Genomic DNA, 23575 nt, shown 5'->3' with positions numbered 1-23575 from the left:
TACATTTTTATTTTTATTTACCAACCTTACTAAGGCAAATAGATTTAATTGTCAAAAACAAAAAGATTTAAACAAGATATCTAATCTCTTTATGATAAAATAAACATACATTTTAAAGAGACTTTTAAATTCGAATGATAAAAATGTTACAAAGTGTGTGCGATGGTAAAACTTAAATACTAAACAATCAATGCAAACTCTACGGTAGATCAACATCTGTAAGGTCTGAACAATAATGATAGAATAAAACTAATTATGATCATCAAATCTAAGTTCTCAAGTAAAGGAACTAACTATCATTATTTAAATACATATTGCAACAATAGAAATTGTGAAGTTGGATGACCACATTACCCACTATGCTAAAAAATCTTTTAGATGCCATGGTATTGGCTGGGACGCACAGGAAAAGAAACCCAAAAGCCACTCTGGCAACACCCTTACATCCTTTTTTATTTACAATCTCCTCGCTGCTGCTACACAACACTCATTTCCGCATTTGTTGTTATTTAGTGACAATCACGTTTTGGCTAATTTAATGAATTACGATCACTTATTATTATTATTTTTTTACGTTTTAATGAGTACAGGAGAGTAATCCGGTGGCACAGTAGGTAGTGCTGTCCCCTCACAGCAAAAAGGTCGGTGGTTCGAGCCTAGGCTGGGTCAGTTGGCATTTCTGAGGGGAGTTTGCATGTTCTCCGCGTGTTCGCGTGGGGTTCCTCGGGTGCTCCGGTTTCCCCCACAGTCCAAAGACATGCGATACAGGTGAATTGGGTAAGCCAATTTGTCCGTAGCGTATGTGTGTGAATGAATGTGAATGGTTTTTTTCCAGTGATGGATTACAGCCGGAAGGGCATCTGGGGCATCTGCTGCATAAAAACATGCTGGATAAGTTGGTGGTTCATTTCGCTGTGGCAACCCCAGATTAACAAAGGGATTAGGTCGAAAATGAATGAATAATTGAGTACAGATCAAAATGATTATGTTTCAGTTTTACAGAAATATACGCGTAACACTAAATGACATTGGAACATTCTTTGACCCATTTTTCAACATTTTATTTTAAGAAAAGTTATCATAATAAAGTTAAAAAGTAATTTTTTAATCCAACAAATGCTACATATGAATCATACACCAGCTGAACTGCTCCAAGACATTTCAATGTTAGGGAGTTGAGCTAGTTTACAAGTCATGCATCTTGCCTGACAAAACCTGAACTTGTGGATTCATGAACACTGTCTTTCTGTATGTCCTACATTCTCTTCATCTCAAGCTCGGAATGTCCCCTGTGACAATATTCCTTCAATGCAACCCCCAAAAGAACAGCTTCTTTTGATAGAACACACTGTTCTGCTTTTTTTTTTTTTTTTTCCAAACACAAGAGATCCCTGCGGTTCCACAGATGCTCTTTGTGACTTTATAAACCTTCTTTCTGAACCTGTAGGGTCTCATGCAGGCTGGCAACCCAAAGCAAGCTTCAAACCATCAAACAACCCCAGCATGGTTTTTGCGTCTTGAATGTCAAAGTATACGAATACAACCCACTCTTCTGTGGTTAAAAAGATTCTTACTCTTGTGTGCTTTCCAGTCTTTGTTTTACACGAAGGGGGATCATTGCTTTTAACATCTGACTTCAACTTTCACACATAGAACTGCTTATATATATGTTCAGAGTAAAGGCAAGCTCCCATTTAAGGATAAACTTAATGTGGAATGGAAGATAAGTTTCAACTTTTTACAAAGTTTCTGACTTTTGTCTGCTCCTTTGACTCTGCAGCTAGATAGGGAAGTGTGAGAGAGAAAAGTTAAGGCTGCTCTTACTATAATACTTTTCCGAGTGTGTTCGCATATTTTCCCAAAAAACGATGGTTTCCAGAAACCAAAATGGACCAAGAATTGACACGTTAAAAAGTTGCTTCTCGAGTTATCCATTACCTCTGACATACTCCAAGTCTAGTGTGTCACATTCTTGTGTGATTGTGTGTATGTGTCGGTTCTAATCTGCAGTAATTCCTATAAAATCTGTAAAATATGGTCTGAAAAGCCCCAGTATCTACCCACTGCCACAGAGACAGATGAGACAGTGCTTTATCTCAGAGGAAAAGACAGAATTCAGTGTTAGACTTACTGCAAAGACCTTGTTATATCATCCATTTCTGCTTTAATATTACTTTACAAACGCTGCAGAAAATTTGGCAAAGATTTACGATAGTGATATATGTATAATTTTCCATTGGGTTGTGAGATTGTGGAAAGACTAAGTTGATTAATGTACAGTATGGAGACATGTTGGCTTGATAAATAACTGTGTGTTTTCAATGGACGCTGACAGACAATTTAACAATGTCTTGAAAGCACAAACTCTTTAAAGCAAACTGAGAGAAAGGGAGTCAAACAATATTTGCTTTTATAGCAGCTTGTGTCTTCTGACACATCGTCGGCCACTGTAGTAGAATAATGAGAAACTGCAGCTCATTATTGTTATATAACAAGTATATAATATTGCACTTATCATAACAAACCGTAAAATGTGTTGGTTATTATACTGTAGTGTTTTCTTTGGAAAAATACTGATTGGCCAGTGACAATGTTGTGCATTTGTGTGACATTTACACCAATTATTACCACTGGATTTTAAATAACAATGTAAATAATACAAATAAATGAAGAGTTCAAATGCCAAAGTGACATCTTCGAAAATTAGCATTTTTCTCAGGCTCCTGTGTCTTGATTCAGTAACTTCACATTTATGGGAAAGAATAGGTTATTGTCATCGATTTTAACATGACAAAATTGAGCATAAACATAAGAGGCAGAGAAAAATGCTCATTGTAGAAAAAAATTCTTGATGGCACTAATAGATTTTTGCATTAGAGCTCTTCAAATATTAAATGTTTATACATTCAAAGTTGTTGCCAATAATTAAAAAAAATCAGAAAGTATAGTTCGTGAAAAAAAAAAAATTAAATAAACACATCAAATGTTACTTTAGGACTTTCTTTTTAAAAAAATTTTAAAAAATCAATCACTCAATCAATCAATCAACCAACCAATCAATAAACTTGCTACAACACTAAGATTCAACATCAGAAATTTTAAACATATCAGAGATTCTCTGATTTATGAGGCCTCTGGTATGTATTTAAATACTATAATTGTTACACATTTGTTGCACTGTATAACGAGCTGGACTCATGATTAAAAGCCTCGGTTGTACCATCACTGCAATGTCTTGAACATAGTCTCTTCATTTTTACAATAGTATTAAATATTTCAATCTTTGTTTTGTTTTGAAATTATTTACAATCTTTTTGCTCCATCTTTATATATATATATATCCAAATTAGAGAAAACACCGCAAATTACACGTTCTATGGTAAGAGGGGAATGTATTGTCCCTATTCATAAGACCTCTTTTGGTCAATCTTTTTCTTTTTTTTTTTTTTTAAAGCCAAAAATCTATGGACTTCTCCCTCAACAGAAATAATCACACATAGAAATTATAAGATGCATTTACGCCTGACTAGGAGTTGTTTTTTTGTCAAAGTAAATGTATACACTGAGTGAGATGTTTTTGATTTGTCAGTGTTTTAGTTTATATGCCATTATGCATGTATGTTTTAAACATTTAAAAAAATAATAATAATTAACTGGATATTATTGTTTTAATTTTTACCTGTCTAGGGACAGCAGGTGAAAAATAGCAATACTGCTACAACCGGGCACAATGCATCTTTCCTTTTTGAGGTGAGTGTAATTTTTGTGCATCAAATAAATTCATTCATTCATTCATTCATTCATTCATTCATTCATTCATTCATTCATTCATTCATTCATTCATTCAATCAACAGTTTGCAAGCATTAAAACCTCATTTAAATCAAACCATTTAAAACAATTTGAACAACAACAATAATAATACACTTTAAAACCCAATAAGTTAAGGTAACTCAAACAATTTAAGGAAATCAATACCAACAAACCAATTAAGTTCAAAAACAAATCCTAATAAGCACTGTGAACTTAATCCATTTGAGTAAACAAAGCCATTTGACCACAGTAAAACCTAATAAATGAAGAGAACTCAAACTAAACGAGCACTGTAAAAACTCAATGAGTTAACAAACTGTTTGAGGAAACTGATTGCTACAAACCATTTGAGTTGAAAAAGTAATCTATACAAGTACTGTGAACTTACTCCATAAAAGTTTAAGTAATTACCTCATTACCTTCAACACCGAGTTAAAAACCCTTTTCAAATGAGTAGAATTACCGTTCAGTAAATTTAGAGCAAACAATTCATTTAATTTGATAAAGTTGACTTTCATTTTACAGTGTAATAATAATAATAATAATAATAATAATAATAATAATAATAATAATAATAATAATAATAATAATAATAATAATAACAGTTTTACTTCTAGTGGTAGTATTAGTATTATTATTCCTGGTGTTGTTTAAATATACCCCATTCAAACGTCCACAAACACATGCAGTTAAGAGCCTGTTGCACAGCCAAACTACCAGTTACAAGACAGAAAATAAGCTTTATGACACAAAGACAGAATAATGAAGGTCATTGAAAATGGCATGTATCAATTCCCTCTCTATCTTGGTCTCTCTGTGGAGCTGCTGTATGGCAGAGCCTCGGGCCAAAGCAAGCACAGAAATACAAACTGTCAGGAAGTGAATGCAGACGAGACTCCCAAACAAAGCTGGAACTGGACAACTTCAGACCTACCTACTATGTGCATGCAAACTTGAATTTGACATCTGTGTAATATTTAAGCTTCAAATGCCACTTTTTACATGCTAAAACATACATAGCCAAGCTGTTGTACCAACATTATGTCTTGAATTTCCTTGAAATAGCGGTAAAAACATCAGTACCCTATAGCTATCAGCCTGACAACTAAGGCCAGCTGAGGAAAAGTGCAGAAAAACATAGAACATATTTAACATTTCAACTGCCTACACTGACAGAAAAACTAAATAATAAAAAAATACACTTCCAAACAAGTCGGTGTGAAAAACACAGTTCCCACATACAACCTGAAGCAACTAATCTCAAAGAAAAGACTGTATCTCCACACAACAACTCTGCAAAAACAAGGCCAAAAAAACAAATCCCAAAACATCAAACTGTTTGGCTAAAGATATAAATACTTGAAAAAGCAGCACTGTGCAGGAAATTAAACCAGAGAGACTTACCTGTGGCGGGGAAGAGCAGTGGCGATGGTCAATGAGAGAGGAGAGGAGAGAAAAAAAGAAGAACATAATGATTAGAGAGAGACCTTAAAAAGTGACCGCAAATAAACAATAGTGTTCAATATAGAAAGTCAATCTGATTCAAATGTTCTGTTCAAATGGTAATATTACAACAGGGCCTAAATAAGGAATATTAAATATGAATGTTAAATTAATGAGGTCAATTGGCTCTCGATGAAGCTGTGAATCTCAAACATTATTGATAATAATTAATGGTAATGTTATTCAAATGTTAAGCTCCTCTGAAAACCAAATTTGGCATCAAAACCTAAAATTTAGGCAGTGAATTAAATCATCCATTGAAGCGACTGAGCTCTTGCCTCATTTATACACACACACACAGAAATACACACACACCACTAATCAAAGCTTTACTGAACCACTCAGTTAAACTAAAATGTCAAAGCACTGGATGTTGGTATCAACATTGGGTTTGAAACGGTTTGATCTGAATTACATGTAAAACAAAATGTTGCTTTTGAACACAAATGAAGTATAGAGTATACAGAAATGTTGCAAGAAAGAGGTTAGGCTGAAAAGCATTGATGAAAAATCACAAATGAGATCTCTTTAATATCTGAACTGCTTTTTCAAAACAGCAATGTCATTAAATGAATATCATTTGGAACTTTTCCTTAGGTCTTCTGCTTTAGATACGTCTTCTGAAAGGTACGCGAAACAAAAGTCTATTGATCCCACAAAAAAAAAAAAAAATAAATAAACAATACACAAGAAAGGTACAAAACTTTTGTGGTTTTCTCGACAATTGTTAACTGTCTGATTTCCCTCTATTCATTCTATTCTATTCTATTCTATTCTATTCTATTCTATTCTATTCTATTCTATCTATTCTATTATATTCTATGTTGTTGCCAGTTTAGTGTGTACAGGGCAAAATAATTAGTTATTAATAATGTGCTTTTAACATGTATATAAAGTGTCTCACTTCTGTTGTCAAAGTAAGTAAATAAAAAAAAAATTATTGAAAAATGACTTTGAACAATGTCAATCGTGATAGTGTTGCCCAGTGGTGGAAGAGTACTGAGAAATCTTACTGATGTAAAAGCTCCATTACTTGCCCAAAAATGTAGTGCAAGTAGAATAAAAGTACTTAAGAAGAATATAGCTGCAAGCAGCATTTATCGGGGCCAAGCAACCCATCGGCCACATCATAAACAAGCATGGCAACAAGCTACAGAGCAATGGGAAATTTCTATAACTTTTTGGCAGCATGGTCAGAGCCAAATCTGGTGAAAACTGAACAAACGATCTATAGAGAATTCAAAACAACTGATTTTTAAAACTAATTCAAGATGGTGGACAGGAAGTCATGTCAATTAGAGAATAAACTATATCAATGTGTTCGATATGATCCAAGGAATCTAACAAGACCAGTCTCATAACAATAGACAAAACTACTCAAAAGTCATTTAATAAATTGTGTATGATTTCTATTGATAGAATTTAATTGTTTGCCAATTTTACCCAGAAGGTGGTGCAAACTCATGTAGTTTGGTCAATGTCAGATCTAGATCATACACTTTAAGTTATTCAGCCTGTAATGTCATCTAGCAACATTACATCAAGTTTGCATATATGCTAAATGACAACAGTTTTGTCTATCAACATGAATTCCAAAAGTTTTACTCTACATGGTCTAAAGATGATCAAAGTAAGTAGTATTACGATGTGAAAGGTTGATGCGTTTACATGCAAAATACATGAAAATGTAACATTCTGTAGTGCATTTAGCTATTGTTTAAGGCCATTTTAGTTGTCATACTGTAAACATACATCAACTTCTCATAGGTGACACGCAATCTAAATGGTCTCTGGGTCATTGTGCTGTTCCTGGACTCTTTTAATTCTTCCAAATGGTTTGCAGCATGTATGAAGTGTCCATGTCTTGAGGTTGTTCTGTGTCATGCAATTTAGATTCTGTGCGATTTGACAGGATATGAATCACAGGAAAGATTTTTCTACTTTAGCCAATCCCCATTGACAATTGAAAATAAAGTATTGAAGGAATATGGTGAAGTAAAAGTACAAAAACAGCACTAATATGTACTCAAGGGAAAATAAAAAAAATATATATATGTTTTTAAAACTACTTAGTAAATTACAATTCCTGAGAAAAACTTAATTACAGTAATTTGAGTATTTGCAATTTTTTACTGTACACCACTGATGTTGCTAGATCTGGTTTGCAAAAAAAAAAAAAAAAAAAACAAGGCAAATAATAATCCCTCTTTATTGTGGAAATAATCCCATACCAAAACATAACAGTCTGTGTCTGCCCATTTTATTACCTCCATAAACTGAACTGCGTTAAGTCTAAATACACATGAAGCAGCCATTCAAACAAAAACAAAACACACCTCTGTCTACAATGGTTAAATAAAAACTACTTAAATTAAAAAAAAAAAAAAAAAAAAAAAAACTTTTTTGTTTCTAGTTAAAAAAACGGAGATACTATAGATGCTATAGATACCATGTTGTCAATGACCACAATTTCAGGAATGGCTTGTGTTTTGTTCACACATGAAATGGTAAGAAACACAATAGAGAGGTGCGGGTGTAATCATGGAGGAGAGCAGAGGGACAACAGAGGGATGTCCTTATGCAGGTTTTATTCAGAATCGTGGTCAAACAGGCAATGATCAACAACAGACACAAACGGATACAAACAAAGCAATTCAGAGGTGTCGTCAGGTAATCAGTTCGTGAGCACCATCAGCTGTGGGAGTGTAATCAATAGAGACTTGTAGCAGGTGTGTGTGTTGCATGACAGGACTTGTAGTCTGTATAGATGTAGGATTGTAGTCCATGTAAATGTGCGATCTATGACTATTGACTGTGGATTCTTTTATGATTTTCCTCTGGGTTTTTAATGGAGGTTTTCAATTAATGGGGAAAAGAAGGTCTGGGGTAAACATAACTTTTTGGCCACTTACTAGTAACTTTAAATGCGTTTTTAAAAAAAACACAACTAACAGCTTCAAAATTCATGTTTTGGTATGATATCTAATTTACATTCTAGAGCAAAACGTTAAAGCGCTGTCAAGTTATGTTTAACACAGATGTTATTTTTCCTATAAACTGAAAAGCCCCCATAATAAAACCGCATAGGAAAATCTCAAGGGAACCGCCAGCAAATTATTCTTGCAGTTCCTGACACCATTCCTGCACCTCTCTATTTATTCCTCCTGTATATAAATGTGGTTCTCAACTACTGAAACTTTACACTGTGCAGAAGTTGGCTTAAACACGTAAACATGCACGCAGTTGAAGAGGCAAGGCAGAGGTAATTCTGTGAAGAGAGCCAGACAGAAGATGCAATTTTATATCGCAGTATAAGAGTTATATGCCTGTGGAAACATGCTGAAAGAGATAGACAGACAAATGCAAGCAAAAAAAGAGAGGCAGTGAGAGGTACAAAAATAGGCCTGTGCAAATTCAATTTTGGTTTCAGCTTTAAATGATTATGTAAAAATAACAATCCAAATAAAACAATTATTGTGTTGTATCCTGCCCACTTTCCAGCAATTTGCCTTTGTGCTTCTACAAAGTCCAATTTCAACTGGAAATTAGTAAAATTATGTAATGTGACCTGCAGCATGGGACTTGCTTGATTTATTGTGTATTCAATGTATTCGTGTTTTTAAGAGTGCAAAAGAAGTCCTGCTCTTTGCATCTGCACACCCTCAGAGACAGAACAGAACACAGACATGTAAAGTAGGGCTGCACAACTAATTAAAATAAAATTTAGGTCACGATTCAGCAAAAGCTGTGATTCTCTCATGCACATCTTGTCAGAGAAACACAGCACTGTGATCAATAGTAAATCTCCTCAGAAAGCCAGAGAGCACGCTCATGCAAAAACGGCATATATGCCATAAAATGAAAATGAAAAACAAAAAACACAGGGAATCAAACAGAACAGAAGATCTAGATCAAACTGATGGCCCACAGCCCTCTCTCCTCCTCCCTCCGGCCTGCAACTGACGTCAAAATCAAAAAGAGATTCGGCCCAACAAAACATACATTTTTGAATCACAATCAATGTTGTGCAGTCAAATATCATCACCTTAGAATTATAAGGTTCCATCTGACATTTTTGTCAAAACTGAATTATTGACATATTCTTATTGAATGACAACTTATTTACATTATGGGATTTTTTTTAATAAGTTGTTTACATTAAGACTTTTTATAAATAAAACAAAAAAGAAAAAAAAAATGTTACACACAAACTGTTTGCTTTGGAAGGCAAAAACTTTAAAGCTCATTATCTTAAAACCTTTCAGAACGCAGATAGAACCTTATAATTCCAAGGTGACTATATACACTTGTGTTAATTGTACACTAATATAAAGTGTGACTCAAAATTTCTTGTTTTTTTATCCCAAAAAATAAGAAAAAGTTAGCAGATATTAAGCAGACAGTTATTTAATATTCTGCTGGTTGACATGTAGCTGCATAATTACTTATAGTCAAGAGAATGTCTAAAGGGGACCATTACAATTAAGTGTTAGTGATTACTGCTGGCTGATGCCCATGCACAAGTGACAGAAAACAAGATGCATGTTGATTATCATGACAACAACAAAGCTTAAGGCTCGATGCGGCATTTCATTTTCTCAGAACCGCATTAAAGTCAGCATGAAATGGTAGTTGCAATAGTCGTTCCTTCCCTAATCATGAAATATATTCCAGGGAAGCAGATCCTCAAACAAGAAAAAGCATGTGTCAGGGCTTGATTTCGGCCATGGGGAATTGAGTAGATGGCTAAAAAGGTTGTGGTTTGCTGTTGGCTGATCTGATCGCGCTAGTAAACACATCACCAGAGAACAGAAGATACCTCATTGTGAGGGAAATTATCTTTATTGAATAACCTGAAGACACACAGAATTAATAATAATAATATTAATAATAATAATAATAATCATGTATAACAATAAGAACAAATATTCACAAATATATAGTGTTTTTCTGGGCATTCAGTGCATAATAAATCATAAACTGCAATGACAGACAGAGGGATGGATGGATGGATGGATGGATGGATGGATGGATGGATGGATGGATAGATGATAGATAGATAGATAGATAGATAGATAGATAGATAGATAGATAGATAGATAGATAGATAGATAGATAGATAGATAGATAGATAGATAGATAGATAGATAGATAGATAGATAGATAGATAGATAGATAGATAGATAGAGTGTTTACATCTATGACTCAGCTCAAGGAATGATAGTTATTTGCATTAAATAGGGCACTAAAACATTACAAATGCATTCTAACAAATAAACACACAAGAGCCTAAGGGATGTGTGGAATTTTATAAACATTTGTGTGGGCCTTCATAAATATTAATTCCATTGTGATTTTTATCCACGCTTACTGCAAGCAGTTGTACATTATTTTGGTCAAAATACAAACCAGATGAAGCACTTGTTATTGTATGCATTCCTATACAAGTAGTGACAAAATGTAATAAAATCGTACAAAATACAAAACACAACCAAAGGCAACAATAAAGATAAACCAAATAAAGACCAAATAAACGAGTGCCAATTTAAGCTAAAACCACATAAATACAACAAATAAAATAGCAATAAATAAATAAATAAATAAATAAATACAAACAACAACAGTGTCATCACGATCACCAGTTGATCTAACCTTCTTAGATCGCTGGAGAACATTCACATTTACATGGACTACAATCCTGCCTCCATATGGACTACAAGTCCTGTCAGGCATCACACACACCTGTTCCAAGCCTCCTTTGATTAGACTCACACAGCTTTAGCTGCTCACGGACTGATTACAGATACAGCTTACTCTGACACACTCATTGGTGAGTCTTGATATTATGCTTTGGTGAAAATTAGGATACTTTTGCCTTGCCTTGTTTCTGACACTCGCCTTGTTTGTTTATTTACGTTGCCTGCTGCCTGCCTGTACTGACCATTCGCCTGATATTTGACTATGACTGTGGAGTTCCTGTGTACATCTGTTTGAACCTGTATTGACTGTGTCCTACCTGGCCATTCTTATAATAAACCTGCCTTTGGATCTGTTGTCACCATCCCACTTCACATGACAGACAGACAGACAAAAAAAAAACATTTAAAACAAAACTTTAAAAAATCCGAAATACAGCAATAACTCTGCCACACACTAATAATAATAATAATAATAATAATAATAATAATAATAATAATAAAACATACAATATAATTCTTAATGTAAAAATACAATTAAAAATATAATCTAAGGATCCAAGAGATAAAATGATGTCCCTTATTTTTAATGGTTTTACCCATGCAGCATGGACACGAGCGGACACAGAAACTGCTAATGTAAATGTCTCTCATTTGCTGAACATAAAATTCTAAGATAACGCAATTAGTGGGAGATGAACCATCCCTCTTCTTTGGTGAAATGTACGGTGAACTACACCCTTCCCGCCCTCATCTTTTCTCTCTTACCCTCAAATGTGAGGAAGGCACCGGTGAGCATGGCAGTTAACCCGGTTAGTGCATTGCATGCTAATTACAGAGTTAATCCCAGCAAAGCTATAAACACACATTCATTCACCAGCAGAAAATAGGGAGGCTTCCACGATGAACGGATGGTTACAGCCCTCATCTGCTCTCTGATGACTTTTTAATCTGTCTCTAATCACTGTGACATAAATGTGACAGCACCAGAGACGAGCACTGGAAGGGCTGTGTGTCAGGAGAGAGGGGAAAGAACTGATAACTATTGTCTGCAAGAGTAAAATGTTTTAACAATGATTAGGACATAGTTTGTTTTGGTTGGCTGTGAGCTATACAGCCCACAACCCACAAGTGTCTGGAGCAAATGCTGCAATCATGTGAAACTACCCACAGGGATGAAAAGGAGAGGTGAGAGAGATGCTTGAGCCTTCAGCAATGGAATATGAATGGGGATTCAGTTTAGTTTTTAGTTTAAGTATCACTTTAAAGGAGTCAGAGAGGCTCTGATGTTTGTACAGCTACAGCCAGGTCACCAAAAAAAAAAAAAGTATTTCAGAGCTGGTCTGAAGCCATTTGTCATGTTTTATATAAAACAACCATGGAAAAAAAAGACACAAAGCTATAATTTGAAGTCAAATGAGCAGCAGCAACTGCAAGACTAATCCATAACTGACTTAATCCTATTAGGGCAAAGCTTTCTGCACTGGAAAAGTTGACAGACAGAAAAGTTGATAGACAGTTAGTTAGTTAGATCAGAGGTTCTCAAACTCGGTTCTGGAGTTCCAGTGTCCTGCAGATTTTAGCTCCAACTTGACTCAACACACCTGCAAGAATGTTTCTAGAAAGCCTAGTAAGAGCTTAATTAGCTAGCCTGATTGAGGTTTGAGCTAAAATCTGCAGGACAATGGACTTCCAGGACTAAGATGGAGAACCCCCGAGTAAGATGAAATGTATGTTTATGTTAATTGTGATATGCTCTTAATTCAAATTAAGTCTTCCGTAAACCAATCAAGTAATCCAGTCAATCAATAAGTCAATGAATTAGTCAGTCAGTCAATTGTTACATCCATAAATCAATAATTAAAAAATCAATCAATCAATCAATCAATCAAACTAACCAACCAACAAACCAATTAATTGGTCAAACAGTTGAATTCAGTCAGTTTTTCAAACTGTATGTCCATCCATCCATCCATACATCCTTCTGTCGAGTCAGTCAATTGATAGATCCAACCACAATTGATTGATCCAACCACAATCAATCAATAAATCAATCAATCAATCAATCAATCAATCAATCAATCAATCAATCAATCAATCAATCAAATCAATCAATCCATTAATTGCTAACACAGACACAAACACACACTATATCAATTGCTCGCTCACTCAATTGATATACATAGAAGTAAACTGAAACACCATGCGAACATTTAAAAGTGTAATCTTCATGGCCACACACTAAATCAATGCATTGTATTCTTCAATGTTCTGGAATAAAAGGATGAATTTCAAGGATCCATTATTAAAGCATTCATATTGCCATGGTGACCCAAATGCCCTTTGCAAGTAGCTAATGAATAACATTGCAACTTTATGCCAATTAGCAGTTATTAGGGTACAAGTATACTCTTAAGTAAAGTATATGTTTCTGCTTAATTTCTTGTAACTTTGCCATCAACAGGCAGACTATAATATGTAATATATATATATATATATATATATACATACAATAACTCAATAACTATATTATACAGACTATACAGTAATTAACTACATAATAAGATATTTAAGAAACACTAATCTTGATAGTGCGCTAATGTGAGTTAACTGGCATGCTTTTTGAGTTACTTCTAGTCAACAGTAGGAATAAACAAAATAAAACAAAACAAAACAAAATATCGTGTTACATTGCACAAAAAAAAAATAAATAAAAAATAAAATGAAAAAACAGCAGAAGAACTTGAATTTTGCGTTGGGAAAAATGCAACTATACACACGACCCCCATTAGAATGTCTCATTAAATCTACAAGTGAGTCATCAGATATAAGCACGATATAATTTCTACTGTATTTCCAGAGTCCAGGACTTTGCAGGATTCTGGGCAGCTCATCGGAGAGGATGACTCCAAGCAGCTGTACAGTATCTTTCACTCTGAAGGGCTTCCATATCATGGTCTTTCCCCGCAGGAGCAAACACAGCACAGGCAAACCAGTAGCCTTTGATGTGAGTCACTGGCCTGGACTTAAACCATGCTTGGAAAGATAGTGTCATCCAAAATCACGCCAGAAACTGGCAACATAATTAAATATGGCCATGTAGAGACTGAGTGTGGGAGCCAAAATGGCTACTGATGCTCCAGTTTACAGCTTTGACTCCAGGGGAAGGAACCGCTTAAAAAAAGTTAAATGAGCATAACCATATTTCATGATTTTAAATTGATAGAAAAATTAGTGGAATTTTGGATGCCAGTGCCCAGTACAGGACACCGGTGTGGCGGTGTCACAAACAATTAAGTCCACCCGCAGAATAGAGTCCAATTAGGACTCCAAAACAATTCTATTGGCTGGGCCTATTCTGTTCCTGATTGGAAATCATTTTATCCAAATATCTCAATGTTAATACAAGCAATAATGCCCTTAAAATATTAAATTTGTTAATATTTCTTACTTAGTTTTAATTACTTTTAAGATAAGCTTCTTTTTTTTTTTTTTTTTTTTTTAAAAGCAAGATACCTTGCTTGTGTATTTTAGCTGATTAGCTGCACAATAAGGTCTCATCTGCTACATACAGCTGAAACCAGGGGTTTATACACTGTATAAAATGGCACATAACCATTAAAAAAAAGTCAGATGTTAATGTGACAAAACTTTTTCTGTTTTAGGTAAGTTAGGATTATCAGGTTTGTTTCTGTTATGTTTAATAGTAGAATAATGAGAAATATATGTTTTTGAGAAATTGTTATATCTTATCTTAAAAGGCAAGTTTACATACAATAAGATTATTACGCCTCTGAAAAAGCTCAGATGATGGTGTCAAGGTTTTGGAAATGATTGGCTAATTGACAACATTTGAGTAAATTGGAGGCACAACTGTAGAATAGTATCTAAGTAACTCCTTAAACACACTAGTTCATTCAAATGTTTAATTGTGTAAAAAAAACAAAAAAAAAAAAACAACCACATACAGTACATGCCACAAATCTGTTTCCATTAAACAATCCAACCTAAATAAATAATAAAATAAAAATTAAAAGAAAGCACACTGTAGTCAATTTAAACTGACATCTCTCGTGTTAGAGCTATGGAGTTATGTCAATCAGCTTGGTTCAACACCTCACTCTTTTTTAACTGCAGAATAATTAGCAGTTGTAATCAGATACAGTTGTTTGTTTTATAACTGCAAAGTACATGCTGATTCCATATAATTTTATTCAGATTTGTGTGATTCCATATTTTTCCCTCTGTTTGATCTGTAAAAACAGTTGTAATTGACTGCAGTGTTCTTTCTTATCTTTTAAAAGTGTTTTATACAGTCAGAAGGTTTGACTGATGAATGGAAATAGTTTTGTGACGTGTATGTGTTTGATTTGTTTTCTACACAATTAAACATTTAAATTAACATCTTCCAAGAGTGGTGATTCCATACTTTTTGCTAGGGGTTATAAAAGACTAAAATGCTTTATTCTGCCAAACTGATACTTGCCACAAGTAACGGCATTTGTGAACTGTTCCTGCCAGTATTCAAATGCTACTAATTTTACTGTTAATATTTAAAATATAATCTTGGTTCTTTAAATAATGTTCTTTTAGGTCCCCTGGTAGCCTAATATGTATTATAATGCACAATTTCACTGAATACACCTTGAACTTTTACATAAAGCCTGCTTAGCCTTTTATTCAGAATAGTTTAACCAAAGAATATACAGAGCATCTGGAAAGAATTCATATCGCTTCACTTTTTCCACATTTTTTTATGTTACAACCTTATTCCAAAATGGATTAAATTACTTAACTTCTACAACATTGTACACAAAATACCACAATGTGGATGTGAAAAAAATTTTTTTTTTTGAAAATACATTAAAAATAATAAAATAAAACAAAAAATGAAAAATCACATGTACATAAGTTTTCACAGCTTTTGCTGTGTAGCTCTAAATTGAGCTCAGGTACATTCTGTTTCCACCGATCATTCTTGGGATGTTTCAGCAGCTTAATTGACCGTGACCTGTGGTAAATTCAGGTGATTGAACATGATTTGAAAAGGCATACACCTGTCTATATAAGGTCCCAGGGTTGACAGTACTTGTCAAAGCACAAACCAAGTATGAAGACAAAAGAACTGTCTGTAGACCTCGAGACTGGATTGGCTCAAGTCACAAGGCTGGGGAAAGTTACAGAAAAATGTATGCTGCTCTGAAAGTTCCAATGAGCACAGTGGCTTCCATCATCCATAAGTGAAAGATGTTTGGAACTACCAGGACTCTTCCTAGAGCTGGTCGGCCATCAAGGCTGAGTGATCAGGGGAGATTACTCAGAGGGCCTTAGTCAGGGAGGTGATTAATAACCCGATGGTCACTTTGTCTGAGCTCCAGCGTTGTTCTGTTGAGAGAGGAGAACTTTACAGAAGGACAACCATCTGTGCAGCAATTCACTATTCAGACCTGTATGGTAGAGTGGCCAGACGGAAGACATTCCTTAGTAAGGGCAAATAGCAGCCCGCCTGGAATTTGCCAAAAGGCATCTGAAACAAAATTTTCTGGTCTGATGAGACTAAAATGGATCTCTTTGGAGTGAATGCTACGCGTTAAAGGCCAATGCCATTCCTTCAGTGAAGCATGGTGGTGGCAGCATCATGCTGTGGGGATGTTTTTTCAGCAGCAGGAACTGGAAGAGGGAAAGAGGAATGCAGCAATGTACAGAGACATCCTCAATGAAAACCTGCTTCAAAGTGCTCTTGACCTCCGACCTGGGCGACAGTTCATCTTTCAGCAGGACAATGACCCAAAGCACACCACCAAAATATCAATGGAGTGGCTTCACAACAACTCTGTGAATGTCCTTCAGTGGTCCAGCCAGAGCCCAGGCCTAAAATGGAAATGGCTGTACACTGTCTCTTCCCATGCAAACTGATAGAGCTTGTGGAGGTACTGCAAAGAGGAATGGGCAAAAAAATTTACAAAGACAGGTGTGCCAAGCTTGCGGCATCATATTCAAAAAGACTTGAGGCTGTAATTGCTGCCAAGGGTGCATCAACAAGTATTGAGCAAAGGTTGGGAATACTTATGTACATATGATTTTTCAAGTTTTTTTTTTTTTTTATATATAAATTTGCAACATTTTTTTTTCACATTGTCATTATGGGGTATTGTGTGTAGAATTTTAAGAAAATAAACGAATTTAATTCATTTTGGAATAAGGCTGTATGATAAAAAAAGTTGAAAAAAGGAAAGAGCTATGAATACTTTCTGCATGCACTGAATGTCCATGACTGTAAATACACCAAAAGGTTAACAAGCTCATCCATCTTTACCACAAAGCTAATGCTTGCCAAATAGATCTTCAGGCTTTACACATGAAACAAGACTGTATACATCTCTGTTTGCCGCAACAGCACTTAACAAGCATAAACAAACCAGAACCAGAAGTTCACGCTGGTCTTTTCAGCAGGGATAAAGCCCCCAAAACACACTCAGTTTAGAAACACTGAATTTGACAACAACATTCAACAGCATGTAATCGCAGTTAGAAATAGTTCCTGGAGGCACAGAGTCTTAGCGATCTGCAAAAGTGCTTTGTTTCTATGTCCTGGCCCGGGCTCGACGTCTTGAGCGTTAGAGGGTGAACGTGTCTGATTGGTGAACGGGGGATCAGAGCAATGGCAGCTGCCTGTAAGGCTTCGTCTCTGGATCCTGCGGTAATTGGGGAAGGAGTTTGTTTGAGAATTAGAACTGCTCACCAGGGAGCAAACAACCTCCAGTGATAAACAAACCGCAAAACCAGTACACTGAAAACAAGCTGGGAATACAAAGCAGGAAGTCTAGCAAACATTAAAGTACAGCCCGCGTGTGTGTTTGTGAGCAGTGGAGCGAAGAGGGCCATCAGTAAATAAGTGTAGAGCTTTAGTTGGAAGGTGTGTGTTACATATGTGTGTGTGGCTGGCAGAGGGTTCGTGTTTCAGTCTATCCGAGGCTGTTTATGCTGAGCAGTGGCTGTGCTCAGGTGTCCCAAGGCACTTAATCTTTTCATGGATCAGCAGCTGTGTGAGAGCCCTACCAGCATACACTAGTGTCCCCAATGTACGGCCGACACACGCACACTCACAGAGTCACACTCTGATGCACTTCACACAGGTAAATAAAGCTATAAATTCCACATCATGAGCGGTTTGTGTGGAGCGTGCAGTCTGGCAGGTACTGTAAAAGCAGACTTTTTTTCTTATTTACAGAAAATGTAGCCCTTTATTTTATATGATTTTGGACTTTTTATTTAATCACACATACATGATAATGGTTTTAAAAATCTAATTTTAAGTAATAAAGTCTACTTTGGAGATTTGCAAACAAGCTGAGACATCCAGCTCTTTTTTTGTTGTACTCAGTAGGCAAATTATGTTAGTAATTTTATCAAGAGAAACAATTTCATAAAATTGTACTCAGCATGTTGTATTATGAACCAAAACAAATTGCTTTACTGCTGTTACTAAGGCAAATCCATCATAAAACAGAGTCCAGATACTGACTATAAGCTCACAGACCTATCAAAGGATGTCAACATCTATAACATTGTGTGAATCCACACAAATGTAAACAAGCAACCCACTACATCTTCTTTAGTCAGCTTCAGCAGAGATACAATTCTAGTTTGACAAAGTCCATCAGCTGTTGTACATTCCAGAACATCATGATAGGGCCAGACAAAATCTGCGGACATTTTTTTTTTTTTGCTATTTCTGCAGAGAATTTTGTAGAAAATCTTGCAGATTTATGCAAATGTTTTTGGGAGTATCGTAACAAAAAAATTAATATATAAAATAAAAATAATAGATTTTTAACTTTTATTTAATGTTTACAATGCAAATACAGGAGTTTGCATGTTCACCCTGTGTTCGCGTGGGTTTCCTCCGAGTGCTCCGGTTTCCCTCACAGTGCAAAGACATGCGGAACAGGTGAACTGGGTAGGCTAAAAAAATGTCCATAGTTTATGAGTGTGTATGGATGTTTCCCAGAGGTGGGTTGCAGATCGAAGGGCATTCGCTGCGTAAAACCTTATGCTGGATAAGTTGGCGGTTCATTTCGCTGTGGCGACCCCAGATTAAAAAAGGGACTAAGCCAAAAAGAAAATGAATGAATGAATGAATGCAAATAAATCTAGACCCACTTATTTGGTAAACAAAGCAAGTCTATCATATAACATATCTACTAAATGACAGAAAATATTACTTTGCAAACTGTATTGTAAATATATCAAATAAACACTTTCATATTAATCAATTTTATAACTGAGATTAATTTAAAAACTGAATAAATATAAATTTACACAAGTAAATAAATAGACTCAATTATGGGCCAAAAATCTGCGGATTTCTGCACATGCAGATTCCATTTGGACCTAATCATGACCAATTTATTAAACATCAGACTAAACCATCTAGAAATGTGTGCTGGTTTATTCAGAAGGAAAATACCTTCCCATTTACTCCATTACAATGAACACACATGAACATGTAACATGCAACAAATTGGATTACAGTATTCAGAAGTTATGTTTATTTTCAAAGATTTAAATTACACTGCAAAAGCTTTGGTAAGACTTTGTTTTGATGGTCCCTATTGCACATTTTATTGACTAAAAGTTATTGCATCAACATCCTAATCACTTTTCATTTTAGTATTAGTAGACCTAATATCTGTTGATACAGCTCCTTCAACAGACATTTAACTGACTATAAGAAACATTACTAGTACATGTCAACTTACACTAACCCTAACTCCAACCTAATAGTCTACCTATAGTCTAATTAAAATTAGTTGGCATTTAGATGCAATGTAACTTAGATTAAACAAAATGCATTAAAATAAAGTGATACCAAAGCTGCTTAGATTTTTTTGTTTTGTTTCTAATCCAAATATCTAAATATTATTTAACTAAGCAGTATTTTCTATATAAGGAAAACATATTTTCTTATTTTAAGAAACAGTAAGCCAAAATTAGTGAGTTTTTATTTAAAACAAGCTAAATAATCTGCCAATGTGGAAAGCTAAATAATCGTTTTTCGTTTTTACATAAGATTATTTTTCTTACCCCAATGGCAGATTATTTTGCTTGCTTTAAGAAAAAAACTCACTTCATTTTGGCAGATTATTTCTGAAAATAAGACAATATGTTTTGCTTTTCTAGAAAATGCTTCTTGATTTAAATATGTTTAGATATTTGGACTAGAAACAAGACAAAAATCCAAACAGGAAAAGCATTTTTTGGACTGCAAAACATGCGCAAAACTGGAAAATTGCATAAAATGATAGCAAAAGAATACATTTTTGAGTCAAAAATAACAAAATTGTCACTATCTGATAAATAAATGCCAAGTATTAAAAAGAAACACTTAATTTGCTTTTGTAGGAGAAGCCACTGTGGGCCTTTTTATATAATAAATTATTTGAGCCTTAGAAGGTGAAGACAAAATGTAATGAACGCAGTCATAAATGACTTTTAGAGGCACAAAAATTGCTCTTTGGGAGTGTAGCCACCCAAGATAGTTCTGGGAGGTAATAAAACCTAACCACTTTGAAAATGGACCTTGGCTAAAACATTTTAGAATGATCAAAATAACATTTCAGATGTTGTACAATGTGGTCAGTCCACTGGTTTTATCATTAAGGTTGTCCCATCACGCCTTGGATCTGACAGAAAACGGATTGCAATTGCGCTATATAAACTGGTTATGTGTGCCTGTTAAAATAAAATCACATGACTTTTTTTTGATGCGCATGCTATGATTTATTTGTTTATGCATGTTTTCTTATCGGATAAAAAGTTTCTCCTAGTTTGTCTTTCATTCGATGTGCTTATATGCTCATCAGTTTCTTTATTCGAAAAATTGAATGTATGGACATCTTGATGTTTTTTTTTCTATTAAGAATTTGCTTTATAATACTTCAAAATGCACATGGAAAGATATCTATTGTGTGTGTGTGTGTGTGTGTGTGTGTGTGTGTGTGTGTGTGTGTGTGTGTGTGTGTGTGTGTGTGTGTGTGTGTGTGTGTGTGTGTGTGTGTGGGTGAATTTCATTTCAGTGCAACAATGATAATTTGATTTGATGGCTTGAGTGGAATGAGGGCGAATGTGCGATTGACATTGGCACCACTATGGACTGACCAGTCTAATTAAACTCTCAGCAAAGCAGTGCATTTATCCTCCAGCCAGACATGATCTACTCTTTCTTACTGCAAATTCATAATGATGTGCAGTTGTTGTTTCTTTTTTTAGTTTTGGTCATTGTTTTCCTTGATCTATCGCTACCTCTATCTCTGTTCCAGTCAGTTAGGCAGGTGGGCCTCGGACTCCTGGGGCTGCTATTCAGTCAGAGGAGAGAAGAGCAAGAAAGGAGCTTTGATCAGACATCAGAGGCCGAGACTAGCCAGAGAAAAAGCCTGTTGAATCACAGGCCCAGGCAGACTCATGCACGGCTGGGTGCCTTCTATGACCTGCACGCCAATGAAGAGAAAATTAAGAAGTCTCGCAGATGTAATGATTCTTTTCAGAGCATCATAACTGCCAGCGCCAACACAGACTGCCGGTAACTAATCACGGCTTTATGTTAAAGTTAATGAGACGACATCCAAATTGGCCTTTGTTTATTTATCAGCTCTAGTAGCCAGCCTTAGGTGCAATTCTTTGTAAGTTAAAGCCACATGTCTCTTGCTCCAGATGTTTCTCTTGGGAAAACAGAGGCAATTCGACAGATGGAAAAATCCACAGGCGAAAGCTACAGATGTGACTAGCAAAACACAAAGACTTTTTTTTTTAATTTCTGACGCAAAGGAGAATCAAACTAGACTAGACAAACCAGACTCTCTGATCTTCCTCCTTTCTTCAGATCTCCTAATGTTTGAAAGCAGACTCACATTTGAGCGTGAGAAAAGGAGGGCGTCTCAACCCCCTGTCTGTTAATCTTCATTAAACTTACAAACCCTGAGAAAAAGCAAATGTAATGAAGCCAAATCTTTTCACTCTGTATTCAAATATTTAAAATCGCAGTCAAAAAAAAAAAAAAAAAAAGCTGCCTGAATTTGAAAATAGTCTCAGACGATACGCCTCCGGTCTGTTCGTTGATCTTCTGATGTATGTTGCACAAAAAACTTGCAAGACATATCAAAACATTCAGCAGATAAGACTAAATAATAACAATGAAATTGGGTGCACCAATAAGAAGAAACTTGTGTTCTGAGTGCTACCATGAGATATTCAATCATTACCCAAGACATAAAAACAGTTAAAGTTGCCATAGAATGCATTGATAATTTATTTTTGAATTGTTCTCTGACATCTAAATAGTAGGTATGTGGAAAATCTAAAAAGATAGTTTTACAAGCCTACTTAGATCCAATTGGCTCTAGAAAGAAAGTTCTGTTTTACCTTATTTGGAAGGGTTGTGAATATTAATGAGCTCTGCCCTCATGCAGCTCTAGGCTTTTGTCTTTGGTGCTCCACAGTTACACAATACATATCTACAAAATAATCATACTACAGTTATCCAAAAATATTTGAACAAACTGGGTAGATGCCTTTTTAAATTGGCAGCTGCTTAAATTGAAGAGAAAAGGTTACTGCTAGGAGAGAGTAAGACAACTGTAGCCAACTAAACATGATCCTACATTTCTGCTCCTGAGTTTTTTTTTTTTTTATTGAATGAACAACAGGGGTAAAACTGGAAATATTAAAAATGCAGTTTTAGAAACACATTCAAACCTCTTCTGTTGAGCAGAAACATACTATTAGATTTATTTGAGAACAATGATGATTGAGGCTCATGGTCATTTTCGTGTAACTCATATTATTCAGCTATATGCCCATGGTATAACCAGATTTTCACTCTATGGCAACTTTAATGTTTAGAACCAAACCATTATTGTGACCATAGTCTTCCACTGTATAGAAGAAGAAAAAATCCATGCACAGAATCATATATTATATTATCTTAATTGCTTAACAACTGTAATCAGTGTGAGAAATTAGTTTCTAGAACAATTACAACAAAAAACATTGTGTACAGTCAGAAACTGCTCTGCAATTATGATTTTCTCCATCCCGGTCCATAATTTTGCAATATATATATATAAATATATATACAAACAAATCATAAAAACATGTGCAAACAAAAACTATGGTTATGTTTGCTTTACGTGCCATTTAAAGAGTTCCATTCTCTCAACATAGTTAGTTTGCTTACAGATTAAATTGATAATTCATGTAAATTATGTAAGTATTTATTTACCCACATACTGATCAACATGTCTGATTTATTTTAGTCTCTTTCTAATGTACAATATTTTAAAGAGAGAAAAAGTCATTACATTTACACTGGAAAGAGACCAAAGTAAATCAGAGTACACAATATTATGCAAATAAATAAACTAACGTGGGCATCCCATTGGCTCACTGGTTAGCTCTGTCACCTTACAGCAAGAAGGTCAATGGTTTTAGTTCTGGCTGGGTCAGTTGGGATTTGGGTGTAGAGTTTGCATGTTCTCCCCATGTTCACCTGGAATACCTCCATGT

The 23575-nt window shown here is 35.0% G+C and overlaps 1 protein-coding gene across 5 annotated transcripts in view; it reads right to left on the bottom strand.

The window, feature by feature from the left end:
* nrg3a (neuregulin 3a) overlaps positions 1-23575 on the bottom strand; it is a 600542-nt gene that overhangs the window by 380933 nt on the left and 196034 nt on the right. The window lies entirely within an intron of this gene.

This window comes from Danio rerio, chromosome 13 (assembly GCF_049306965.1).
Source record: "Danio rerio strain Tuebingen ecotype United States chromosome 13, GRCz12tu, whole genome shotgun sequence".
Taxonomy (NCBI): Eukaryota; Metazoa; Chordata; class Actinopteri; order Cypriniformes; family Danionidae; genus Danio; species Danio rerio.
This window is presented reverse-complemented; position numbering and strand designations above follow the sequence as displayed.